General features: G+C 41.9%; 1 protein-coding gene across 4 annotated transcripts in view; it reads right to left on the reverse strand.

Moving 5' to 3' along the window:
* EYA1 (EYA transcriptional coactivator and phosphatase 1) overlaps nt 1-25,237 on the reverse strand; it is a 257,074-nt gene extending 231,837 nt beyond the window's left edge. For 3 of the 4 annotated variants that reach the window (XM_032794474.2, XM_032794473.2, XM_075063078.1), the window contains exon 1: nt 25,172-25,237. The gene's annotated coding sequence lies outside the window, so the exon portion shown is untranslated. The remainder of the gene's footprint in view (nt 1-25,171) is intronic. The other variant, XM_032794478.2, reaches the window with a different exon arrangement.
* Nucleotides 25,238-26,076: the final 839 nt, after the last annotated feature.

Here is a 26,076-nt window from a genome sequence, read left to right on the forward strand (position 1 = left end):
TGCAGGGGGTCTGCTGCTGGTGCGCAGGCAGAAGAGTGGCTGAGTGCCAACGCTCTTCTCGGTGCCGAGGCTGATCGCGCTGTCGGCACCGCAGCTATTTTTGTTGCTGAGGCAGAATCCGCTGGCACTGAAACTGACTTGGCTGTGAGTACCACGGCCATTTTGGGTGTCGGTGCCGAACGCGCTGCCAGCACCACAGCCATTGCCAGTGCCGAGGAACGTGGTGCTGGTGTTGAAGCCCCTCTCGGTGCCGAAGAGGAGTGAGTTGTCCGTGCCGCAGTCGTTTGCGGTGCTGAGGGAACCGAGTCAACAGGTGCCTTTCCCGCACGGGAGGTCTGGTCCCTGCCTCTAAGCTCTGTAAGAGCAGTTGCTGAGGCGTTAGAAGAGGCTGATGCAGCTGTCTTTCGTGCTGTCAGCATAGGAGGTAGAGATCTCGCCAGAGACCCCCTACCCCTGTTAGAGTCTCATTTATGAGACTGCTGAGCTTCTTGCCTCCGCTCCAGAGAGGGTGAAGCAACGCTCTCCACCAGTTCCAATCTGGCTGGGGAGCGTGTGGGAGTGGGTTCTACCTTTCCCGTCTCCGACAGCAGCTGCAGGGATTTTTCCATCATAATGATCTTGAGGCGCAGATCCCTGTCACGACGAGCTCTTGACTTGAGGCTCGCACAATGGAGGCACTTCGCGGGATATGGGTGTCCCCGAGGCACTTGACACAATGAGAGTGGCCATCTGACCATGGCATGGAGTCCTGACAGGAGATGCATCTTTTGAAACCTGAAACTCCTGGCATTATGATTTAGAGATGGCCGAGGAGAGTGTCTCAATGGGAGATAAGCCTGAGGGTTGGATTTTTTTTATTTTTTTTTTGTAAACTAAGTAACTATGTAACTATACTAAAAGAAGGGAAACAATTGGGAAATAATTAATAATTATTTCTATGTTCTTTGTTACTGTTTCCTATAGAGATCAGGGAAGAGAAGGTAGCACTGCCCCAAGTCCCGTCTTCAGCCCCAAGTCCCGTCTTCAGCCGAGGACGGCTGAGAAGGAACTGAGGAGGGTGTGGGCCACACGCACTCAGGAAGATTCCAACTAGATGGGAGATACCATCTGGGTGCATGCGCTCCAACCAGGCACTGCTAGCAAAAATCTCTAATCGACAGCTCTGGGACGCACGGTCACCTAGAGTGGAGCACCCACAGGGATAGCACTCGAAGAAGTAGTTTGGGAAACACTGGCATAGTATATTTGGCAAAAATCAACCACAAGTGTCTAAAAGAAAGCTCTTACATAAAAGTAGCCTGTTTTCCAAAGGTGCTGAAATCAATGGGAACTGTAAGTATTCAGCACTTTTATTAAGTTGCCTAAATAAGGATTTGCCCCCCTTCATGCATATCAGTAGTAGTCCAGCATGTGGACCAACTGCAGAATATTGTTCTAAATGTACTAAATTAAAATGCTTGATTGGAGTCCTTAAAAAAGTCTTTTGTTTACATCCTCTGTCCAAAAATATTTTCAAAGAATTATAATATATTTATATTTGGCATTAAAATACTTTCCTTTTATGAGCTAAAGCCTTCTCTGGGTCAGACTCTTGCTCCCACTGAAAATTAAATGGAAATCTTGCATATCGTTTAATTGGGACCAAGATTTCGGCCCTGCATGGAAGAAGGTATTTCATGACAATCTTTGAAGTTGAAATCACAAATGAATACTGTATTTTTTTTAAGCAAGAGTGGGGCAACACATTTCTTATTTATGCTGTATGGATATCATCTGTACATTTTACTGTAAACTGAAATACTGTAAAACCTTTATTTCATAGGTTAGCTTTATAAAAAAGTCCAGTGAATGAGCTTCTGATACATACCTCAGTACTTTATTCTTAGTCCGGATTGCTAAGTCTTTCTAAATTAGACCAAGCAATTTCTCTTTGTTTTACCTAATATTTGAAAATGGCAAAAAATCCCAAGGGTCACTGAAAATTATCCTTTCATTCCAGCCGCCTGCTTCAAGTCAGTCAAAACATTCCAGACTTCAAAAGGGGGCTTTGCCTACTTAGGCCATTTTGGTGTCCTTCTATGGTTGGCCTAGGAGGGATTGGTTATTTGGATAAATTAATTTGTGGAGCCTGCTGGCCTTCTAGAAGACCTCAGTGTCTGACTGCAAATTAGTTCTACTGAACATGTAGAAATCCCTGGGCAGACTAGAAGAAATAAATGGTGATAAAATCTAATACTACAATGTTTGTAATGCAATTTTATTCTGCTATGTAGCTTGTAAGCAAAGCTAATGTTGAATTAAAATGTTAAAAATATAAAAAACGTCCATGAAAGCATAAAATCAGATCAGTATCCAAGTCACAGCAGATAAGGCTAAATGCCAACTTTAAAGTGAAGCTTCCAGCAGGAATCTTTTACAAGAACAAACAAAAAAATGTCCCAGTTTTCCACAAAATCAGCTCAGTATTTACATTACGGATGCACCCCCGCTTAAGCCAGGAAGTCACACAGCTGAATTCTGCTTGAGCAGAGGCTGTGAATAAACTGCTAGGCAGTCTTTTAATGCATAGTTTTAGAAGTGCCTAAGGATAGTTTATCCTTAAGGAAGAGAAGTCTGTGAGCCAAAACTAACAAACATGGCTCCTCAAGCGGAACAATAGCCCAGAAAACTCAGTAAAAAAGAAAATAAACTTCATTGGCAGTTTGTTTTTTACTGTTAAAAGCTCAGCTACAACTTTATAAAGATTTTCAAGATGGTAAGAGACTTCATGCATACACTACGTTCACACAGCTGCTTGAAAGTTTATAGTGAATTACACAGCTGCTTGAAAGTTTATGGTGAATTGTAGAACCCTGTCTTACTATAATTAACGCACTTTCAAAGGGCAGTTAAGTATGTGCTTCCTTTTCTTTTTCTAAAGGAAAACCATACCTTAAAACAGTCCAATATTCACTTCTAAAGAAATACAGAGTCAAACCTAAATTAAGTCAAAGGTGAAATGAGTTGGATGACCTCAACCAAATCTCTGCTGGGCTTTTGTCCACATCACAAAAGCACCATTTCATTTGGAGGAATTGGGGTTTTTCATTAGCAAACCGTACCAGCAATTTCTCTCTAGATATGCAATTATTTCCCCCATATCACAGGCAATAAACTGCAAAAATTCACAAAACTGGAGCAATACCACAAGTACTATATTTAGGCCTGATTCTACAAAGACTTAATATTGTGCGGTGTAAGTAGCTCCATTAATTTCAGTGGGACTATAATGCAGAAAGTTAAGCATATGAGGAGGTTACTTACCTGAAACTGGATGTTCTTTGAGATGTGTGGTCCCTATTTATATTCCAACTGTAGGTGGTGTGCATTTCAGCAGCAGTGCCCATTGACCCACACGCATGTTGTACATTGCCTCGTGCTCCAGGCGAGATTAAAAAAGGCCATGTGGGACAATGCACCCTCAGTCACCTTTTACTGCTAAGTAAATAGGGCCATCCACGGCTGAAGGGACAGCAGGAAGGTACAAATACGGACCATCAGTTACGGGTAAGTAACCTCTCATTCTTGAAGTGATGGTCCCTCTATGTATTCCAAAGGTGAGTGATAGGAAACAGTGGTCAGCTTGGAGGTGAGTGCGAGGATACCAGAGATATCACCTTTTGCAGGACAACACAGACCACCATCACCTCTGCGGCTGCTCCCTGGTCAATGGTAAAGTGGGCAGTGAAGGTATGTATGGAGTGCTAAGAAACCGCTTGGCAGATATCGTTCCAGAGGACGTCCTCCAGGGAGGTGGAGGTGGTTGCTTGCACTCTCATGGAGTGGGCTGTAATTCTGCCCGGTGGTGTGGCGTTGGACTGCACATAACAAGATGGAATGTCTTTAAAAAGCGTGCACATCATTCACAAACCCTATAGTTATCCTTTAATGAAGTCCCTAAGATGGGTCCTTTTGATACAACAGAGGCAGCCTTCAGGTTCTTTATGCAAAGGATTGGACATGCTGAACCTTACCAAGTAGCTTTAATACAAATGTAGAGAGAGAGAAAAAAACCAAACTGTGTGATTACTTGGTATCAAAAAGAAGTTACAGCAAAACAGAGTGAAGTCAAGATATTGAGAAATATTTCAAATAGATGAGCAGCCACACAATAAGTGGTACTCAATGAACTACAAATAATTTAACTTTAGCATTTAAAATTTTTACAATCAGACTTTAATTTAATCAAACATCAGATACAGCTTTGCAGCAAGCACAGGAAAGTTTGAAGAAGATATTCTATTTATCCATGACAGAGACTAAAAGCTTTCATTTTTATTAAACAAGATTCACACACAGAGTATGTCTACACTTCTATCTGGGGGGTGATTCCCCAGCTTGAGGAGACATACTTGCACTAGCTCTCACTGAGCTAGTGTGATAAAAACCAGAGTGTAATCACAGCAGCGTGAATGGTGGGATGGGCTAACCACCCCATGTACATGCCTAGGGTAGAGGATAGGCACATACTCAAGGCAGCTAGCATGTCCCACACCATTCACACTGCCACAGGTACACTCTGTTTTTAGCATGTTAGCTCAATGAGAGGTAGTACAAGTTTCTCTCTATGAGCTCAGAATCTCACTTCCAGCTTGAAGTGCAGACAGGCCAAAATTCTCTATGGGCAATACCTGAGGCAAGTGTATTTAGAGGTACACACAATCCTCTAGCTAATATCTGACTTAAATGTTATACAGTAGAACCTCAAAGATACAAACACCAGAGTTACGGACTAACCGGTCAACCAGACAACATGGGGAACCAGAAGTAAGCTATCAGTCAGCAGCGGAGACAAAAACAAAACAAAAAAACAACAGCAAATACTGTACTGCACTGTGCCTGTATTGAATCTTAAAGGTAGGCACATCTGGGCTGCTTGTCTCCACCCCCACCTGCCATGGTGCAGGGCAGCCACTTACAGGAGATGGTGAATTCTGTTTTCCCCTCTCCCTGCCCCTGGCTGGGAGGAGGACAAGCTTGAAAGCTCAGAGTCCTCGAAAGAAACTTCCTGAACTGCTACTGAAACCTGGCTGGAGTGTAAGCTGCTGAAGCCATAGCCCCAGATCCTGCCTGCACACTGTGTTCTGGAGTAGCAGCTCAGTTTTTAAGAGCTACAGCCTGCACCATGCACCCACTGACACTGTGGTGCCCCAGGGTGCCTCACTCATCACCCTTGTAGCCAGGGGGCTAGAACCAGCTTCCAGTTCCCACCCCCCACAAACTAGGCAGCCACTGCAGAGCTGTCAGCCCCCGCTACGAACACTCTGCCCCGAGGAGCATCCCATAACAACTTGTTCAGAGTTATGAACAACCTCCATTCCCAACGTGTTTGTAACTCTGAGGTTCGACTGTATCTGTATTTTCTTCTTCTCAGAAATCAGGTGGGAGAGTGGAGGGAGTATGTGGACTTAGTCCAGATACACACATGTGTAACTAAGAGCTGCCCCAATTAGTTTATATGATGATTTCAAACCCATAATCACTGCACATTCAAGTCCCTTTGATAAAAAAGTTAAAAAACATTTTCTTCAGACAATGAAAATATCACTCAGATGCAAGAGTTAAATTAAGTTCTAGTTTGGCTGCTTGAGCGTAACAGCAGCATTTGGCCAAGGGAGTTATTTTGAGTCTCCTGCTGGCTGTTACCATTGATAAGGTGACTACTGATCCCAGATGCAAGCTGGAATTTCACTGTCACTCTCATTCAGTAGAGAAGCTCTGGCCCTAGAGAGTGGCAAGTCTCCCATAGTTACTTTTTCACTTGCATTGTATTGGCTGATAAATATTTTCTTTTTCCTAGTACTTTCTTGGGTATCCATCTACCTTTTTCCTTTCTTAGTATGTAACACACCCTTCAATTTAGTTACTGAATAGGACCTCAGTGTTTCCCACTTGGTCTTGAAATGGCTTCCCCAAAACAGTTTGCATTACATGTGTTTAAGTGTCTTTTACTTTCTGCATTAATGTGATTTTCCTCCCTCCAAAATCTCCCTATCTCAGTGGCTTATTACCAGGACTCTGGAGTGGCTGCATGTGCTCTGGATCCTGGACTGCGAAAGGCTATTGGTTTGTGTCACTGTCATTTCACAGTCTGGAACTCCCCTTTCCCTCCCCACACATATTTCATGGTTCACTTATCTTTTCTCCTCTGCCTTCTCATTCTGTATCTCATTGGGTTTACTCTTTGCTTTGCCTTGCTAACTACTGGCTATAAGAAATCTCAGTGCTGGTTTGGTTATTTGTGGCAAATCTTGCTGCCCAAACAGCAATTTAACAGATTAATGGGAAACCCAGTTCTGGGGCCTGATTCACCACTGCATTACTCCAGTTTAATGGTGATGTAGCTGCATGGAAAATCAATGGAGTTACACTACTGGTATAAAACTGATAAACCACAAAGGTAAATCTGCCTCCTGTCATATATGTTTGACCAGGACAAACTCCACATTTGCAGTGAATTACATATATCTTGATAGAAAAACTCCATTCTGTGGCCATCAAGGTGTTACACAGCAGTACAGTCCATGACTGCAACCTATTTCAGCAAAGAGAAGGATACCACAAGGAGGCGCTGAGCACAAATAATGCCTCCCAAACTCCGTGGTCAAGTGTGATAGGTTGATTGGTAGAATGGATGGGGGGGGGGGGGCCCAGACAGCCCCAACAGAGTTTCCCTGACTTACAGCTCCCAAACATGAATAAGTACTTCCTATTAATGACAATTGTAATAATCACGTACACACTGCCCATCAATATTGTGCACCTGACCAATACACATGGCAATATTTAAAATACAGTCTGTGTTCAGTTGTGTGGTGAGATAGTATCACAGCAGAAGCCACAAGAAAAATTTTGGTTGCATCAGGCAGAATTCCTCTTTAGGCAACAAGGGAGTGCTCAACAGGCATCAGCCATGCAGACAGCTGTGGTGGTGAAGAAAACTAAACTATTTAACTACATGTGCAAACAGGACCAATTCAAGTTCAGCACCAGTTTAGAAACCATAATTGAGTCCTGTTTCGGGCAAGTTTCAACCACAGTTTCTGAAACGTTGTTGAATGTCGATTGGTCCTTTCTACACATTGGCATGCAATGGATACAATACCCTAATGTAGACAGACTCCTACTGTGAAATGAAATGTCTAAGCCAAGTGGTAGTAGCCACATTAGTTTTTACTGTCTAAAGCAGACTGGAGAATGAGAACACAAATACTGTAGCCAACATTCATCCATTGTCAGGAGAATGGACTACATCAGTGGTCCCTAACCAGCACGCTATCACCCAATTTTGGGTTGCCACCTTCTTTCTTGGTGACTCATCTCTTTGTTGGTATGTGAAAAAAAAAAAAAAAAAAAATCACACAAGCAGGGGAAACTGACTACCTAAAAAGGGCTGTTAAACACACAAAGTAAATAAGCTTAAAAATATAGAAGTCTCTAATATTTAAGTTAATAGTAATCTTAGGAGCTATTTTTTGATAAGTAAAAATTGGTCAAAGAAAAAGTAGGATTTGTATGTAAGCTGTTTCCAGATCTGTGTTCTATAATCAAGGATAAAAGCTACAGGTTAGAGTGTTCATTAAGCGCTCATTGAGAACAACAAAACAAGCTAATGAATGCACAATCATGCAAAGTATAAAGACATATATAGTATTCAAATATGTTATGAACAGCCTCATTACATTAGCAATCAGTGTGCAAAGCTTCTTACCAATGTGGCTTGTGAAACAGGCATTTACAGGAAACAACTGCATCACTGAAATATCATAATTTCAGTCTCACAGATTTTTTCATTTTGTATAAAGCTGATTTAAGAGACTTTGTCCTAAACTCACAGCAGACGTACCAATTTATTCCAGTGGTGAACCTGGTATGCAATCTCACAACCACATATAAAAAGCAGGTAAACTGAAATAAACTGATTAGGAGACTTGCTAATGTGATTAAAATGTTATGAGCAAATCAAATCCGATAAGAAAAATACCTGAAGACAGCAACAAATACTATGAGAGATTTAAAAAACTATCATCTTTTAAAAGTATACATATATTATTATGCAATGCAGCTTTGGATTAGGCCTCTAACCTCTCATATTACACTGGTCTACAATTTTTGAGAAGTCGTCTGCTTCAGAGATAAAATGTGGTATTAATTATGTATTTTGATGTGCTGAATTCAAATATGACAATTAAAACAATTGATTGGCTACTGTTTCTAAGATATTTAAGTTTTTACATTTTATGTCTATGTATATTGTGTAGATAGTAGAGTTTTAATCATAAATTATAAACCTAGGTCTTTTCATATGTTTATGGTTGCTTTACATGATAATATTTCACCTGTCCTGTTTATGTAACACTTTAAAAATCAGCAAAAGGGTTATATAAATAAAATTTATTATGAAACAAAAGGCAAAAAACTATTATGTACATAGTTTAGTCCTATTCAGTGTCTACTCGGCGCTTCTTGGCTTGTCTCTTGTATTCATTAAATGGAGCATCTCTTGTCACTGTCCAGCAATAGTCTGCAAGCATTGATGGGCTCCATTTGCCCTGATAGCGTTTCTCCATTGTTGCAATGTCCTGGTGAAATCGCTCGCCGTGCTCGTCGCTCACTGCTCCGCAGTTCGGTGGAAAAAAATCTAGATGAGAGTGCAAAAAATGTATCTTTAGTGACATGTTGCAACCAAGGCTTTTGTATGCCTTGAGGAGGTTTTCCACCAACAACCTGTAGTTGTCTGCCTTGTTGTTTCCGAGAAAATTTATTGCCACTAACTGGAAGGCTTTCCATGCCGTCTTTTCCTTGCCACGCAGTGCCTGGTCAAATGCATCATCTCGAAGAAGTTCACGAATCTGAGGACCAACAAAGACACCTTCCTTTATCTTAGCTTCACTTAACCTTGGAAATTTTCCACGGAGGTACTTGAAAGCTGCTTGTGTTTTGTCAATGGCCATGACAAAGTTCTTCATCAGACCCAGCTTGATGTGTAAGGGTGGTAACAAAATCTTCCTTGATTCAACAAGTGGTGGATGCTGAACACTTTTCCTCCCAGGCTCCAATGACTGTCGGAGTGGCCAATCTTTCTTGATGTAGTGGGAATCTCTTGCACGACTATCCCATTCGCAGAGAAAACAGCAGTACTTTGTGTATCCAGTCTGCAGACCAAGCAAGAGAGCAACAACCTTCAAATCGCCACAAAGCTGCCACTGATGTTGGTCATAGTTTATGCACCTCAAAAGTTGTTTCATGTTGTCATAGGTTTCCTTCATATGGACTGCATGACCAACTGGAATTGATGGCAAAACATTGCCATTATGCAGCAAAACAGCTTTAAGACTCGTCTTCGATGAATCAATGAACAGTCTCCACTCATCTGGATCGTGAACGATGTTGAGGGCTACCATCACACCATCGATGTTGTTGCAGGCTACAAGATCACCTTCCATGAAGAAGAATGGGACAAGATCCTTTTGACGGTCACGGAACATGGAAACCCTAACATCACCTGCCAGGAGATTCCACTGCTGTAGTCTGGAGCCCAACAGCTAGACTAGAGCCAATCAACAATTTTAAGCATCATTTTCGTTCTCAGTGACCCAGAATTAGTAAAGTTTGACTATATTTATTTCAGAAGCATTTTGGCTGTACAGCAGTGTTATAATTCATAGCCTCAAATCATTAAAAGTGGGTATTTCACTTTAAGGAGTTTCCAACCGCTCAGTTACGACAAAAATAATTACTACTTTAAAAGCAATAACTCTTTCCTTAGGGCTGACATGTTGTTTACTTACAGACTTTCCATTTATCCCCCGAGGGTCTTCCACTGAAGATATCTTCTTCCAAATTATATATGGGCTATTAGCTAAAGTGTGCTTCAAACAGTCCTAACACATACACACACACACCCCTGTGGAGAATACAGCACCACAGAGTTGTATTAATTTGTTGGCATGAAAGTAAGAGCTGATCTTTACATTTGCAGCTTTCCATTAACTAACATGTACACACAAGTCAGGAACATTCATCTTCAATGAATTAAATTAATCTTTAAAATAAATATATGGTCTTGCTATATAGGACAATCTACATGAGCCAAATGCAGGAAGTGATAGCTCTGATGTGCCTAACAGCAGCTTAAAGAAAGGCAGCCAGGAACTTTTCTACAGCCACTATTTCTGTGCCAACAATGCATAAGATTTTTTTTAATTGTGTTTTTTTGGGGAGGGAGGGGGTCGGGGGTTTTTTTTAAATTCAGTTTCTGCATGCTTTCTATCAACATCAATTGTACTGTAATGCTAAAAGGAAATAATAACGAAGAAATATGATTGTAGACTGAGCCAGGATAAAAGAGAAAATCCACAACGTTTTCAGAATGTTGCCCTCAAGCTAAGCATATTATACTAAATCTCTGCAAGTTTACATTAGGTCACAGTCCCACTGCCTATAAAGTCATAAATATGAGATGCTTTGTGTTCTCTCACCTTCAGAAAGTGTTCTTTCATGTTATAAGTAACAGAAAACAGAGTTACATTTAAAAAGGTTCAGTCCTTTTTTAAAGGCAGCATTTCAAGAGATAATTTATTTAGAGGAAACTATCTTCAGAATAAAGGGTTGTGGCAATTGTTTACGATTTAAAATTATTGTTCATACCAGTCAAGCAGACATCACTCCAAATACCAGCTTCCAAGGTTGTTCCTTCTCCCCAAATTTGTGATGAATGTGTTTATGAAAAGTGTGCAGTAAATGCAGCATGAACAGCAGATACTATGCGTCAGGTATCAGAGGGGTAGCCCTGTTAGTCTGGATCTGTGAAAAGCAACAAAGAGTCCTGTGGCACCTTATAGACCAGACGTTGGCAACTTTTCAGAAGTGGTGTGCCGAGTCTTCATTTATTTACTCTAATTTAAGGTTTCACATGCCAGTTAATATATTTTAATATTTTTAGAAGGTCTCTTTCTATAAATCTATAATATATAACTAAATGATTGTTGTATGTAAAGTAAATAAGGTTTTAAAAATGTTTAAGAAGCTTCATTTAAAATTAAATTAAAATGCAGGGCCCCCCGGACCGGTGGCCAGAACCCGGGTAGCATCAGTGCCACTGAAAATCAGCTTGTGTGCCGACTCTGGCACGCGTGCCATAGGTTGCCTACCCCTGTTATAGACTAACAGATGTATTGGAGCACCACTTCGTCAGATGCATGTAATGGAAATTTCCAGAGGCAGGTATAAACATGCAGGCCAGAATCAGTCTGGAGATAATGAGGTTAGTTCAATCAGAGAGGATGAGGTCCCTGATTAAACTAACCTCGTTATCTCCAGACTGATTCTGGTCTGCATATTTATACCTGCCTCTGGAAATGTCCATTACATGCGTCTGACAAAGTGGGTATTCACCCACGAAAGCTTATGCACCAATACATCTGTTAGATGCCACAGGACTCTTGTTGCTTTTAGAAGATACAATGTAAACCAAGGAAAGCACTGATGAAATCTGAGGGCTTGTCTACACTTACAATAGCGCAGTGGCAGTGCCGCTAGCACTTAGTGAAGATGATCCTATGCAAACAGGAGAACAACTCCTCTTGGTGTAGATACTCCACCTTCCCAAGGGGCAATAGCTATGTTGATGGAGAAGCTATCCTATCTACATAGTGCTGTGTACACCTCGTGTTTGGTTGCTATAACTATGTCGCTCAGGGGTGTGGAAAATCCACAAGTTTGAGTGATGCAGTAATACCAACAAACTCCTAGTGTAGACCAAACCTTAATCTCTCTCACACACAAACAGTTAGGTAAATGGCACTTTTCCTTCTGTAACAAACTAAGGCCAAGGTCCTGCAAACACTTACTCAGGTGAGCAGCCCTAATTCAATGGGACTACTTGCATGCATAAATTTAAGTATGTGCATATGGATTTCAGGATTGGGATCTAACGACCAAATCCTGGCGTCCTTTATTTCAATGGGAATGTTACATGTACAAGATACATACTATTGGGTTCTACTCAGTCCACAGACTCTTCTACTTGTATAAAAGTTTTATTTAAAAAAGCAACATGAAAAAGTGTTAACAGGTCAACTCCACATAGTAGGGAGGATGCTGATATGTAACATGCTTCCTGGTGTATCTTCCCCAACATTTCTGGTTTACAGGGACGGGACGGTCATGGTGGGGCTGGCCACTTTAAAGGGAGATGGGCCTAAGGCCACCTGTGACAAGCTTAACTCACCTCCACAGGTGGGAAAATGAAGATCAGATGACCCAACTAGGTTTTTTAAAAGGAGGGTCTGCAGACAGTTAAGAAATGGTGACCCAGCTCCACGAAGGAGGGTGTGGACTTCCTACCTTAGGGGAGAGACACATTGAACTGAGGTAGGAGCCTGGAGGGCCAATGTGTCAGGACTAAATAATCTGGAACCAAAAGGGGAGTGTTTTAATTACGTTTGGACTCTGATCTGGAGTTTTTTTAAGGAATCTGGGAAAGGAAACTGACAAAGTGACCTGCACAGCAACATCTAGCCATGAGAGCTGTGGCACCAATTTAGACCAGGGAGGGTGGAGGGGGACAAATTACAGTTCCTGCCTCCTTCTGACAGCAACTCTGTACAATCCTCACTTGTCTCCCCACCCCTTTAGGGACTTCAGGGCCCCCTCAGCCAGGGAGTCTCCCCTCCCTCTCTATCTGCAGAATGCATGAGCTAGTGCCACCTGGAGTCAAGTTTTTGGCATGGTCTCCTGCACACCACTATACAGGAACAGACTTCTCATGCACCAGGCCACAATGGCACTCAAATTTGGCCTGGCTGCCCCTCTGTCTGGATGGTGGGGCTGCCAGGTCAAATTTCAGTGACATTGTGAACTTGCAGCTAGAGCAATGCTCCCGACTGCTCCAGCAGCTTCTATACTAATTTAGAACAAGACAATTGCTGAAAGGTGGTTGGGCCATGGTCCACCTGTCCATCCCATGCACTCTGATTCTGGAGCCAATGGAATATTCAGGAAGTGCTAAAACCTAATGGAGTGACACATGCACACCATCCACAATGCTGTCTATTGACACCACTTTATGAGGGGGCTCCTGGGTGGCAATCACCCTGCTACAAAGATCCAATACAATCCTTCTCCTGTTGAGGACAATGGTAAACTTCAGATACTTCTGTGGGAGCAGGACTGGGTCCTCGGACTTGTTCTGACACCAGATTCCTAAGCAGGCAATTAAAAAATTATTAAAAAGACTTTAAAATGTTACAAAAGGAATTATTTTTTAATTAAAAACCAACAAACAGCAGGGTGAAATGTTTCTCTGCCAAAGTCACGTACAGAATGCTGTTCTCCTTAGCAAATGACTGCTGCCTGTTTAAAAAGCCTTTTTCTGCAAAACTCCATAAAGGGAAAATCACATGAGCTGAAACTCTGCAACTTCACTGAGGGAATAAAATGGTGCGTTTTTTCATGAAAAATATCCAATAGATAACTGACGTCATTTGGGTGATTTGGCAGCTTTCCAAGTCAGCAGCACACCCTTTACAAATATATAATATGAAAGCTTTACCAAGACTGGTAATCTTTTACACTTAAAATGCATTCTTGTAATAATGCCAATAAGCATAAAACAGATAGATTTTAGTCTATACAGTTCCTCAGGAGTGACTAAATGACCTGACTCACAGGAGCTGCAGCTAACATTATCTCACACTTACAGATGTTTATAGAATATAGTTCCCATAAAGCCATTTTGTGTAATATATCACTATCAGAAAGAGCCCAATACTGCATTCTTTGCTATGGCAAAACACACCTTCAAGTCAGTGGAGTTGTATGCTCATAATTAAGGGGGTTAGACATTTGTCCTCTACATTCTGACTCCCCATCCTGCTGTTAGGGGCAAAAATTCAGCCTGCCTCCAAAGCTGCTGAAGGCCTCTGGCAGCAGCACTAAATTAGTACTGACATTAAGGTTTAGCTTTTAATATAGAGCAGCTGATTTACAATGTAATAATGTAATTTTAAATTTAAAAAAATTAAACAAACTTAAACAAGGGCAATTGAGTTATCTTTATTATAAATGTCATTTAGAATATTTAACATTTAGTAAGTTTCACAAAAAACTAATTAAACTCCCTTGCATTGTAGCAAAAATTACATCTCAATTACTCAGAGTATCTATTACACAGAGATTATATGCAAAATAGGTCATTTAATATGGAGGAAAATACCTCACAAATTATGGAAAAGACAACACCCAAATTGAGAGGAAATCATGAAAATACGTATCCCTTTTTTTTCCTCTTTCTATATTACTTTTGAGATCAATTAACCACTTTGCTTACTTAAATATTATTATTCAATATGGATATGGTGACAGCACCTAAAGACCAACGAAGCCACAGCATCATTGTGTTAGGCACTGCTGTGACCCAAGGACCCTTGGTGCAACTGGCAGAGAGCACAAGGAATGTAGAAAGTTTTGCAGGGATCCTCTGGGTCAGATATTTTCATAACAGTTCACCAAAGGGTGACATGTGAGGTCTCTACTGAGATCCAGTAGCCCATCGCTCATCATAATCACTGTGAAATATATGTACAATAATACTTAAGGATTTATGCATCTATACTAAAATTGATGTTCTCAAGGACTGGGAATTAAGGCTGGTCACTAGGGGGTGACATAACTCAGAACTTTCAGACAGGACGTTACAGACGCTTATCCCTCTGTCCGGCCATGAGAGTATTCTGTATTTTATATGACTCACAATGGCGGCCTATTTTCACACTGAGCAAGATACTAGTTGAAAGACTGCAAAATCTAAAAGAGAGAAAACCTACAGGAAAAAAATAAACTCTCAGCAGGGGAGAATCATGTTTATGACAAACATCAAAGGATAGTCTGGTATATCAGGGAATCCAAAGAAACACAGGGAATCCTTCACCGAGGAAACAAGCTGACAGCGTTGTTTGTCTCATGAAAAGAGGATCAAAGCCAGCCTGGCTGTAAAGTGCTGGTGAGCAATACTTTATTAGACAAGAGAGTATCTTGTTAAGTCTAGGCTCCAGAATGTGTGTTATAACTTTATTTACATAAACCATTTGTTTACAATATTTCTCCTTGCTCCTACTTTGAATTACTTTGTTAAACTGACGTATACTTGATTTCATTATAAATGTATCTAAGTACTGTATATTAAGCAGAGCCATGGTTTGGCTTAGAACTGATAAGCTGGGGTGTACTCCTCTGGAAGCAGCAGATCTGAGACTACTATGAGTGTCCAATGAAACAGAGGCAGGACACTTGGATGGTTCAAGGGCTGGAGGGTGCCATTTTCCTAACCTGTAGAGAGTGGGCCTGTAAAGGTGTATCGGGGAATTCTTGTGTTGCCCATAGCTGCTGGAGTTGCAGAGCTGGCCCCTGGCAAGCACAGATAAGACTTCCTCATGCTATGGGCAGGTGGTACTGAGGTGCTTCACAATGCTGGGCACCCCAGGAAGCATCAGAGCTGCACAAACATCAGATAAATGACAGCCCCTGCCCTAAAGACTTATTCATATTTTTTAAAAAGTAATAAAACTACAAAATGTAAACAAGCATAAAAAGGAAAATAAGGACAACCTGGGGAATTACAGAGCAGTCAGCTTAACTTAAGTACCCAGAAAAATAATGGAGCAAATAATTAAGTAATCAATTTGCAAACATCTAGAAGATAATAAAGTGATAAGTAACAGTCAGCATGGATTTGTCAAGAACAAATCATGTCAAACCAACCTACTGGCATTCCTTGACAATTGTGGATATGAGGGAAACAGTAGATGTGGTATATCTTGACTTTACTAAGGTTTCTGATACTGTTTCGCATGCCTTACTCATAAACAAACTAGGGAAATAGGAGCTCTTAGAAGGTGGGTGCATAACTGATTGGAAAACCATTTCCAGAGGGTAATCATCAGTGGTTTACAGTCAAGCTTGTAGCGCATATTGAGTGGGGTCCCGCAGGTATAAGTCCTGGGTCCAGTTCTGTTCAATATCTTCATCAATGATTTAGATAATGGCATAGAGAGTACATTTACAAAGTTTGCCGATGATGCCAAGCTGGGATGGGTTGCAAGTGATTTGGAGGATAGGACTAAAATTCAAAATTATCTGGAGAAACGGTCTGAAGTAAATAAGATGAAATTCAATAAGGACAAATGCAAAGTACTCCACCTATGCAAAGTACTCCAACAATCAGTTGCACACATACAAAATGGAAATGACTGCCTAGGAATGAGTACTGCAGAAAGGGATCTGGGGGTCATAGTGGATCACAAGCTAAATATGAGTGAACAGTGAAACACTGTTGAAAAAAACATCATTCTGGGATGTATTAGCAGGAATGTTGTAAGAAAGACACAAGAAGTAATTCTTATGCTCTACTCTGCACTGATTATGCCTCAACTGGAGTGTTGTGTCCAGTTCTGGGTGCCACATTTCAGGAAAGATGAGGACAAATTGGAGGAAGTCCAGAGGAAAGCAACAAAGATGATTAAAAAGTCTAGAAAACATGGACGACATGGAAAGATTGAAAAAACTCTGTTTGTTAGTCTAGAGGAAAGAAGACTGAGGGGGGACATGATAACAGTTTTCATGTACGTAAAAGGTTGTTACAAGGAAAAGGGAGAAAGAAAATTCTCATTAACCCCTGAGAATAGGACAAGAAGCAATGTGATTAAATTGCAGCACGGGAAATTCAGACTGGACATTAGGAAAAACTTCCTGACTGTCAGGGTAGGTAAGCCCTGGAACAAACTGCCTAGGGAGGTGGTGAAATCTCCATCACAGGATGTTTTTTAAGAGGAGGTTAGACAAACACCCGTAAAGGATGGTCTAGATAATACTTAGTCCTGACATGAGTGCTGGGACAGGACTAGATGATCTCTTGGGCTGCCTTCCAGTCCTATGATTCTATAAAAAGTACTTCATGTTGGATTTCATTCCCTTCACTCTACAATGATATCCAAAGGTGGACAGTTCCTTCTCTTTATATGGAATGCTAGCAATGCATATCTTCATAGTTAGCTTAAGGTAACTTTCTCCTGTAAGGGAAAGGCTCATAAAGACTTCTTAAAAGTCATCAAACACATACCAGCAAGGACAAGGAGATGAGTCTGTATCCTCAATACACAAAGTGTGTCTGGTTACTATGGAAGGGTTTTCTACAACTCCACTCCTGCACATGTCAATAACTTGACCTCAAAACCTAACAATAACAGAGATCTGTTAAAGGCTGAGCAGAATTATATATATATTTAGGATAGTCTCTTAAAACAGGAAGTTGCCAATTAAGGATAATCTCTTGCACAGATTTCAGGGTACACATGAGTTACAAACAAGGGTCGATGTTTTGGCTGGCAAATCCAGACTCTACAGCTTAGCTGCCTACATAACCTGATGTACATGTAGAGAAATTATCCTCCTAACCACTGATATACGCTCTGAGCAACAGTTACATATATGGTTTGATGACAAGCAAAAAACAATATAGGACATGTCACAATTGATTATCTCATAAATGGGAGGTCCAATCCAATTGTAACCTTGCATAGTAGAAAAATATATTCTGTATAGGTTCCTATGCCATGTTCATCATCATAGTATCTAAGTGACATATAACCAATCTCAATGCAAACTTTGGTTCCTAAGACCACTGAACCTCATTCTTCACTCTAGCTGACCTGTTCTTGGTACAAGAAAACATGTTGTGTTTCCTTTATTCTAGGCCCTGCCAAGCTCCTAGAATACGTTAAAGCAGTCTCTGGGCTACTGTAGCTTATATTCAGCTCCACTGGCCCCTAGATGCGCTTCTGATAGCCAAGAATAGCTTAAGACACGCCCGTTTGCCACTTATATACCCTACATGTCCCCAGCTCCAGGGGTGGTTGGAAGAAAGGGACGTGGAGCATTTCCTCTGCTACCGCACCATCTGGAGAACCACTTTATGTTGGAGGATTTCCTGGCAATTGGTTCTGCTGCTATGCAGTCCCTTTATTTCACCAGAATAAGATAATTCTGAAAATTTGACACAGATACTATCCCACTAGCATATTATTTTCAACCTAATACTGCATTTTTGTGAAGTCACAGAGCTAACTGCTATATGTAGGTCAAATCCTAAACACAAGAAGCTCCAACCCTACTCAACATGCTGAAAAGAAAAATACCAGACACACTTTTCCGTATCTGGGTCTTGAAAGCTTAGAGGTGGTTTGTTAGGGAAGGGGAGAGGTGTTTTGTGCCTCAGTCATCAAGCTTTATTCCAGTGCTACTAGTGAATGATAGTGCATACATAGAGTTTTATGTCCAAATTTTAAAGAGGTCAGTGGCTTGGGTTTTAGGGTTATATTCAGGAAGTTTGCTTTCTAGCATTCGGTAAAGAATTTTTACCAAATGCTAAAAAAGACACTTGGCAAGCATAACAGTTTTTTTAAAAAAAAAAAAAAGATAAATTTAGACAGAAACCTACTAGCAGCTTTGAAAACAATTAAAGCCATTGCTTGGACTGAACAGCCCATCCATTCCAACACTGGAACTCTGCAGCTGCAGGTTTGGTAACCTCTCTGAAGTGGCCCTAGAGATTTCAATCTAATGGATTAGACAGGGACCCAGATTTGCAAAAAGTAATCTACTCACAAACTGTATAAATTTCTCAGGAGTCAAATGCACACCAACAGGGATGGTGACATGAATCTGAACCCATAAATGTTGGATCTGCATCAGACATTCCTGTGTAAGCGAAGTCAGGGTGAAAATTCCGACATAAGGCAGTTTTGGAGTCTACCATGTGAGGTAGGTGTCTGCTTTTGTGCGCGCACAAACACACACACACACAAAGAACAACCCTCTCTCCACCTCAGGAGGTGGACACTGTTACACAGTATCTGGATCTGTGGCTGGGGTGAAGTTGTTTGCGAAGGTGGGGGGAGGAGGCTGCTGCATTTATTTTTGTTTGTGTGATTAGCTTGAATTTTTAAATACATGGCAAGGGTTCCTACAATCCTGGACAGGAACTTCTATAGATCTAAATAAATAAAATATACAGTGGATAAAGACATCCTGCAAAAATCTAGTGCAATATATGAAGTCATCACTGCTGTAGTGACTAGCATTTCCAGTGTGAAAGCAGACTAAAAAGAAAGGCTCCTACAGAAGACAAGCAAAGAGTATCCCTGTAATTCCCAATGCAAGACCTTGCCATTCAAAGACATGTGTATCCATTTGTCTTCTGAGTAATTCGATAAAATGTAACACATCTCATCATGAATAAGTTCCAATATATATTACAAATCCTATTGTCCTAATTTTAACGCTTCTGGAATGACCAAATGGGTAATGTTTCCTTTTCACTGTTTTACAATACCAAGTATGACAACACAACAGAATACAAATTGCTTACCCAAAATGTGACAGAGATAGAAGGTGACACACCAAAACCTAACAGCTGTTTAAAAAAAAAAATTACAAAGCATGGAGGTCCTCTGATATTGCACACAGGCAAACTAACCACTCAGGTAAAAGCATCTATGAGGCTTGCTCCAGAACACATAAGGTAAAAAATGTATTTATTTTATTGTATAGATTCTGTAGTAAAAAGAGCCAAAGATAAACCTTTCCAACATGGATCTGACCTGGCGGTGCCTCTTGCTATTGTAAGGAATAGCCTGTGAATCCAATTAGCATTTATGGGTGGGGATAGGTACCTAATCACCATTTATCTCTTAAAAAAAAACAAACAAACAAAAAAAAAACACCTCACCCTATATGCCTAAATTTGCTGCACATGTACTTAACTCGTAATGGGCAAAATTTGGCTCTTTCAGCCCTGCTCTACACTGCAGCCTGCTAGACCTGTCAACCACTAGTAGGCTAAAATACCTCATTCTAATGACATCTGTCAATTTAAAAGTTGACTGAAAGGCACGTTATCACTTAGGACCATATACTGCCTCTGGTTAACATGAAAAATAACAACTTACATTGAGATTGATGGGAGTTGCATGTGTTTGTTGATCAACTGGGGTGTTGGAGGGAAGGAGAGAGAATCAGCACTGGTCATGGGGGGTCTGGGACAGCTACACCACAGGATCCTATTCTCTAGAAATAATGACAAAGACTGTGGCTGGAACCTGATGAGTCACAGGGGAGCTTAGTTTCAGCTCGTGGGTCCCAACCACATCTCTACATGGTACTACATTTGAGTGCTAAAACTGTTCTTAAATATCACTATCACATATGTACTTTTTGTTTCTTTTCTGTTTGGAATGAATAGCTCCAAGACACATTTAGAATTAATATTAGCTGAAGAAAATGCTACTCTGACAGAGAGGCCCTTTGCTGGTTCACTGCTCTGCGTCAGAAACTTGTCAGGCCTGACAAACTCATTATAAACCTAACCTTGCTGCAATGGCATTTATCTAAAAAGAATATTAGGTATCAAATGAAAATTTATAACACGCTGGCCAGTAATATCATTGTGAAATGTATGTATTAACACTATATGAACAACTGCAGATACTTAGTGATACGATGCTTTAAAGTCTGTGACCAAACAAAGGGAGAAATAGGAGGGAAAGTAGTTATCTCCCTGTCTATAATGTAAATTGAACAGGGTTAACCAAAGACAATGGTGACTATATTTGAGTCAACAGGAAATGCTGAGGCAACGGGAAATGCAAATTAACAAGAAAATGTGAAAAAGGGACCTGATGTCTGCACCACAACAAACACACAGCAGGAGAGAGGAACTTTATCTCAGAGTACATATCAAAAGAATACATTTCAAAGATTTTCTGGACTGCAAGAAGAAGGGGAAAGAATTCTTTAGTTATCTGTCACTGAGGGAACAAATAGATCAGTGCTCTTTGCATCCATGACCAGTGGCACACCAGCTATATGGGTTGGTGGTGCTGAGCATGAGAAACAGCTGTAGGTGACTGTCATAAATAGATAGCTAAGGGTTAATGTTTCTTTTACCTGTAAAGGGTTAACAAAGGGAACCAAACACCTGACCAGAGGACCAGTCAGGAAACTGGATTTTTCAAAGTCAGGGAGGGCATTTTTGGGGGTCTGAGTCTTTTGTCTGTCTCTCAGCTATGAGAAGGTTCTTTCTATCTTCTAATCTTCTGTTTCCAAATTGTAAGTACAGGTAGAAAAACAATATAGGCTTTTATGTTGTTTTGGTTGTATTTACATGTGTGTAGCTTGCTGGAATGTTTCAAATTGGAGATCTTTTTGAATCAGACTGTTTATTCATATTTTTCTTATAAGCAATAGCCCTGTATTGTCACTTGATGCAGAGATTACATTCTTACGTCTTTTTTCTTTCTTTTTATATAAAGTTTTCTTTTTAAGACTTGTTTGAGTTTTTTCTCTCTGGGTAGGCTAAGGAACGAAGGGGAGGGAATTCTCTTTGTGTTAGATCTACGGAGGGTGAAACTCTGCAGCACCAGGGAATTTGTGGGAGTGGGAAGAGAGATAGAATCATTTCTGTTTCCTTGTATTTGGGGTTTGTCTCTTTGTGGAATAGAGGAGACATGCTTCTTGGTATTGTGATGTAAAGAGATTGCATCAATACTCTCAGGTTAGCCCAGAGAGGAAAGTCTGGGTGGGAGAGAGAGGGGGAAGGGAAGTGGGTTATTTCCCTTGCCGGTAAGACTCAGAGCTTCTGGGTCTTGGGGTCCCTCCAGGGAAAGTTTGAGGGACCAGAGCGAGGCAGACGTGTCTGGTGGCAGCGAGATAAGATCCAAGCTGGTAATTAAGCTTGGAGGTTCATGCTAGGCACTCACATTTTGGACGCTAAGGTCCAGATTTGGGAAAGATGCTTATGATAGTGACAAAAACTGCTTTAGACAAAGACTGGAGCATTCCAAGGTTCCAGAAGCATGTTATACTTTCATTTTATTTGTAACCATTTTTGTTTCTATTATCTTTGCTTAGTATGACTTAAACCTCTGTTCTTTATTAACAAACATTCTTGGTTTTACTATAAAATTCATCTCAGTGCTGTAATATTAAAGTAAAACATGCATCCTCAGTTCAGCTAAGAGGCTGGTGTGTGTACTGTCTTTGGAGTCAGCAGACTTGATAATATCTATGAGTATCCAGTGACAGGAACTGGATGCTGTAGAGGAATCTTCTTCATGGTTTTTCTCAAAGGTTGGGGTGCACCATGGGTGACCAGATGTCCCAATTTTATAGGGACAGTCCCAATTTCTTACATAGGCATCTATTACCCGCCCCCCCACATCCCCATCCCAATTTTTTACACTTGCTATCTGGTCACTCTAGGTGCACTTACTGTTAACCTGCAAGGCAAAGATAGGACTGGCAGAGTCCTGAGAAGAGTGCTGGAAAGACTGGTGTTGCACTGGAGCTGATGCCCAGTTACGAAACATAGATTCTCTCACACTGGAGGCAAGAGAGGTAACAAGGTCACCCACCATCCTGAACACTCCTCAAAGGTGTCATAGTTATAAAAGCGTTAATAAATGTTATGAAACTTATGAATGAAAAGTTTGAAAACACAAAACGTAAAATGCAACCAGAACATTTAACTAACCAGTGAGTGAAAGAAAGTGTAAGCTATCTTAGAAGTAAACTTCAATTTTACACTTATATATTGACTTTACAACCTACATTTTGGTACTGGATGAAACCAAACAGATGTAATGGCAAAACAACCAGTGGATGAATATTGGCTGTGTCACTGATACTCTCTGCAGTCTTCATCAAATCACAAACTTTCTGCCTTACAATTATCTTCATTAAAAAAAAAAAAAAAAAAAAGTACCTCCCATAAGGAGACAGATGATCCTCCCTTCATCTAAAAACTACTCCCCCTGGCCTCCACTAGTCCCTTATCCATTCTTCCCATCAACTCTGGCCCCCACTGCCTCCCTACCCACTTCCCCATCCAGGGATAATTTGTCCCTGGGCTTGCCAGGGATGACTATATCTGCTGTTGTGAAAAGCGATATTTGTATGTCTATCACTTTTCATAGCAACAACCTTACGAGTTAGCAAGTCTAAAAAAATGCAACAACAAAAAGACAAGAATGTGCAAAGCACCTTATTTGTGTTTCTATTCTGTTTAGGTCCAGTAAAGAATAGACACAAGTGTACGTTAAATCCCAACATAAATAAATTGCAATGATTTGGACACGTATATGGGCATATTTATTTGTGTTTCCTAAAGTTAATTAGGAATTTTAGTCAAAATTGTAAAAGTGGCCGCCAGCAAGAGTTGGCGGCCGCACTCTGAGACCACCAAAATTTTTGTTGTGAGAACCTCTGCTCTATATAGAGGGCAGACCAAACACTCACATCTTTTGTGCCTCCGCTTCACTACATTGGCAATCATTTAATTCAAGGTAGAAAACAATTAACTTGAGATAGCCAACATGTTTGTAAGGCTAACCTGGACACTCAAAGGTTTGTGCTAGGCTACTGTGGAAGTCTTGCACTATTGCTACTGTACAGTGCTCCTCCTATATTCTGTCTGTGTTTTAACAAAGTTAATAAAAATTGCTCTCCTCCATGCAATGTAACAGAAGAAAACAATGTTCCTTAGAGTCTAGAAAGAAAACAAATTTGAACCTAATGTTATTTAAGAAAACTCTGCTCTCTGTTTTTGTTATTACAAATACCATTTCACACACAACATAAGTACAGTATACACAACTACAATTTTAAAAAGAAGAGGCAGTTAAGCTAAAAGAATTGGTTCTCAACTTTTTTTGGATCCACAATCAACAAAATGGACCAAAAATAATCATCCTGTAACCAATTATAATGCTGTTGTAGGATGTGGGCTATAGGAAGACATAATAGAAAGATTTTGGATGCTGGGGCTGCTGTGGATAAGGACAGGAAGGGGAACCTGGAGACATCAACCTTCCCCAGTCCCAAAGCTGAGCATTGTGAAGGATGAGAAGGAAGCGCCAATGGCTGGAGCTTGAGGACAGGAAAGGGCTCAGGGCATGTTCTTTCCCTGCCCTCCCCACCCCTAATTCCTGGCAACCACAGGTTATTACTGATTTTCTTCCCATCACTGCCAATGAAAATGACCCATTTCTGAGTCAGACCCCACATGGGTTGAGAAACACTCATTTAGAGAAATAAGAAGACTACTGAAGTGAAGTGCTTCCGAGATTTAATCCTGGCACTAACGATGTCTCACCATGCAACCTTGGATAAATAACTTTACTTTATTTTCTCCTCTGAAAAACAGGGATAATACCCACCTACCACAGTGGGCTGTTGTGAGGATTAGTTATTTAACATATACTGTGCTTTAAGTGTTCAAAGTGAGACCACTCAGAAAAATGTTGAAGAGAACCAGCCTACTGCTTCTGTGCATTACTGCAGAACTGCACATTTTATGATTTGCTCCACGTATCAAACATGCATCCAAGCAATTCCAAGGCCAAAAGGATCTCTCTCTCCCTCCCCCTCCCCAGTCATCATTTCAACTCCTAAAAACACACATGAAGACATTCACAATGAGACAGTGACATTCAGCTCATCTAAATACTTCATAGCTTCAAATAATGTTAGTTATATATACAGGTATCTGGCCCTGGAAACTGGAACTGGTCATCTCACCTACCTGCATGATACAGTCCCCTAGGAGCAACTATGGCCAGGCAGCACAAGTGTCAGCACCTTGCAGGGCTCATACACCACAGTGCCTTCCACGCCACCCCCAATGACCTTTGCTGTCTTTCTTTCAACTCCCTTGGCTTAACTACAGAGCTAGAAAGAAAGACTATTCTGCATTTAAACTTCCTGCAAATCCTGAGCACAGGGCGCCAGCTAAGACCAGGTACTGTGGCCCACCCTTAATATTTGCCGCGGTGTCTGGGGCTGAGTGGCAGGCTACAGTTTCACCAGATCTAATCGTCCATGCAAGTAAAACAAACAGGCTCCCCGCAGAGGCGTAGCATTTACCCACCATGGACCTCCATTTGCAGCCCTCCCCCACGTGCCAGACAACATTCACACCCGCATACATCCTCCCGGGGGGAAGCAGGGGCCCCACAAGCCCCGCGCGGCGCCCCTCACCCGCCTGCTGCAGCGGGGCCATGCGGGGAACCGGACTCACTTCGAAGTGGAGGGGGCTGGGAAGCGGCGCTCCCGCAGCAAACGCCGGGCGCGCGGGCTGGCACGTTCTCGGAGCCCGCCGCGCTCGGGGGTGCCTGGGCGGGGCGTGGGTGGCACCAGCCGGTTGGAGCTCGCTTCCCCGGCCCTCAGCCCCGCGTCTCCTGAAGGAAGGAGTCCGGCCGCGCGCCGCCCTCCACCTGGGCAACCCCAGCTCCTGCCTCCCTCGCGGCCGCAGCGCGCCTGCCCGGGGCCCGGAGCGCCGGAAGTCCGCACCACGCCGCGCCCTGAGGGCGCAGGACAGGAGCCGGAGCTGCGCTCGCCAGCGCCCGTCCTGCCCCGCACCCCGCCTCAGATTACTATCGAGCGCCTCCCCCCACGCCCTTCAGTGGGCGCAGGCGGGGCCCAGTCTCTCAGCCACACCCCTAGCGCCTGTAAGGTTGTGCTGCCCTTAGCCCATTGGGGCCTTGAGCGCCAGGACGCCTGAGGTCATTTTAGACACGGCAAGGGCTGGGCAGGCAGCGAGGGGTCTTGGTGTCTTGCAGCGCCGCACATGGTCTTGTCTTAAAGGGGCACTCCCGGGTTAGAACTCACACCTGTCCCCTCATCTGCCCCTGGCACTGCACCGCGGCTACTGGGTTGTCTGCAAACTCCCCTAGCAGCGCTTCCTTCCCTCCAAAGGCACCACCTGGCAAGAGGGGTGGGCAGCCCTCAGCCAGTGCTTCCTTCTGCTGTGTACACTGAGCCTCAGAAATCAACTCTGACCCTATCAGCAGTATTTTATATCAATGGCCTGTCCAAGGGGTTGCCAACTTTGTGATTGCAGAAAATCATCAGCCTTGCTGCCTCTTGAGACTCCCCCCCTTCCCTAAGGCTCTGCCCCTCTCATTCCATCCTGAATCCTTTCCT

This window comes from Chelonoidis abingdonii, chromosome 2, assembly GCF_003597395.2.
Source record: "Chelonoidis abingdonii isolate Lonesome George chromosome 2, CheloAbing_2.0, whole genome shotgun sequence".
In the NCBI taxonomy this organism is placed as follows: domain Eukaryota; kingdom Metazoa; phylum Chordata; order Testudines; family Testudinidae; genus Chelonoidis; species Chelonoidis abingdonii.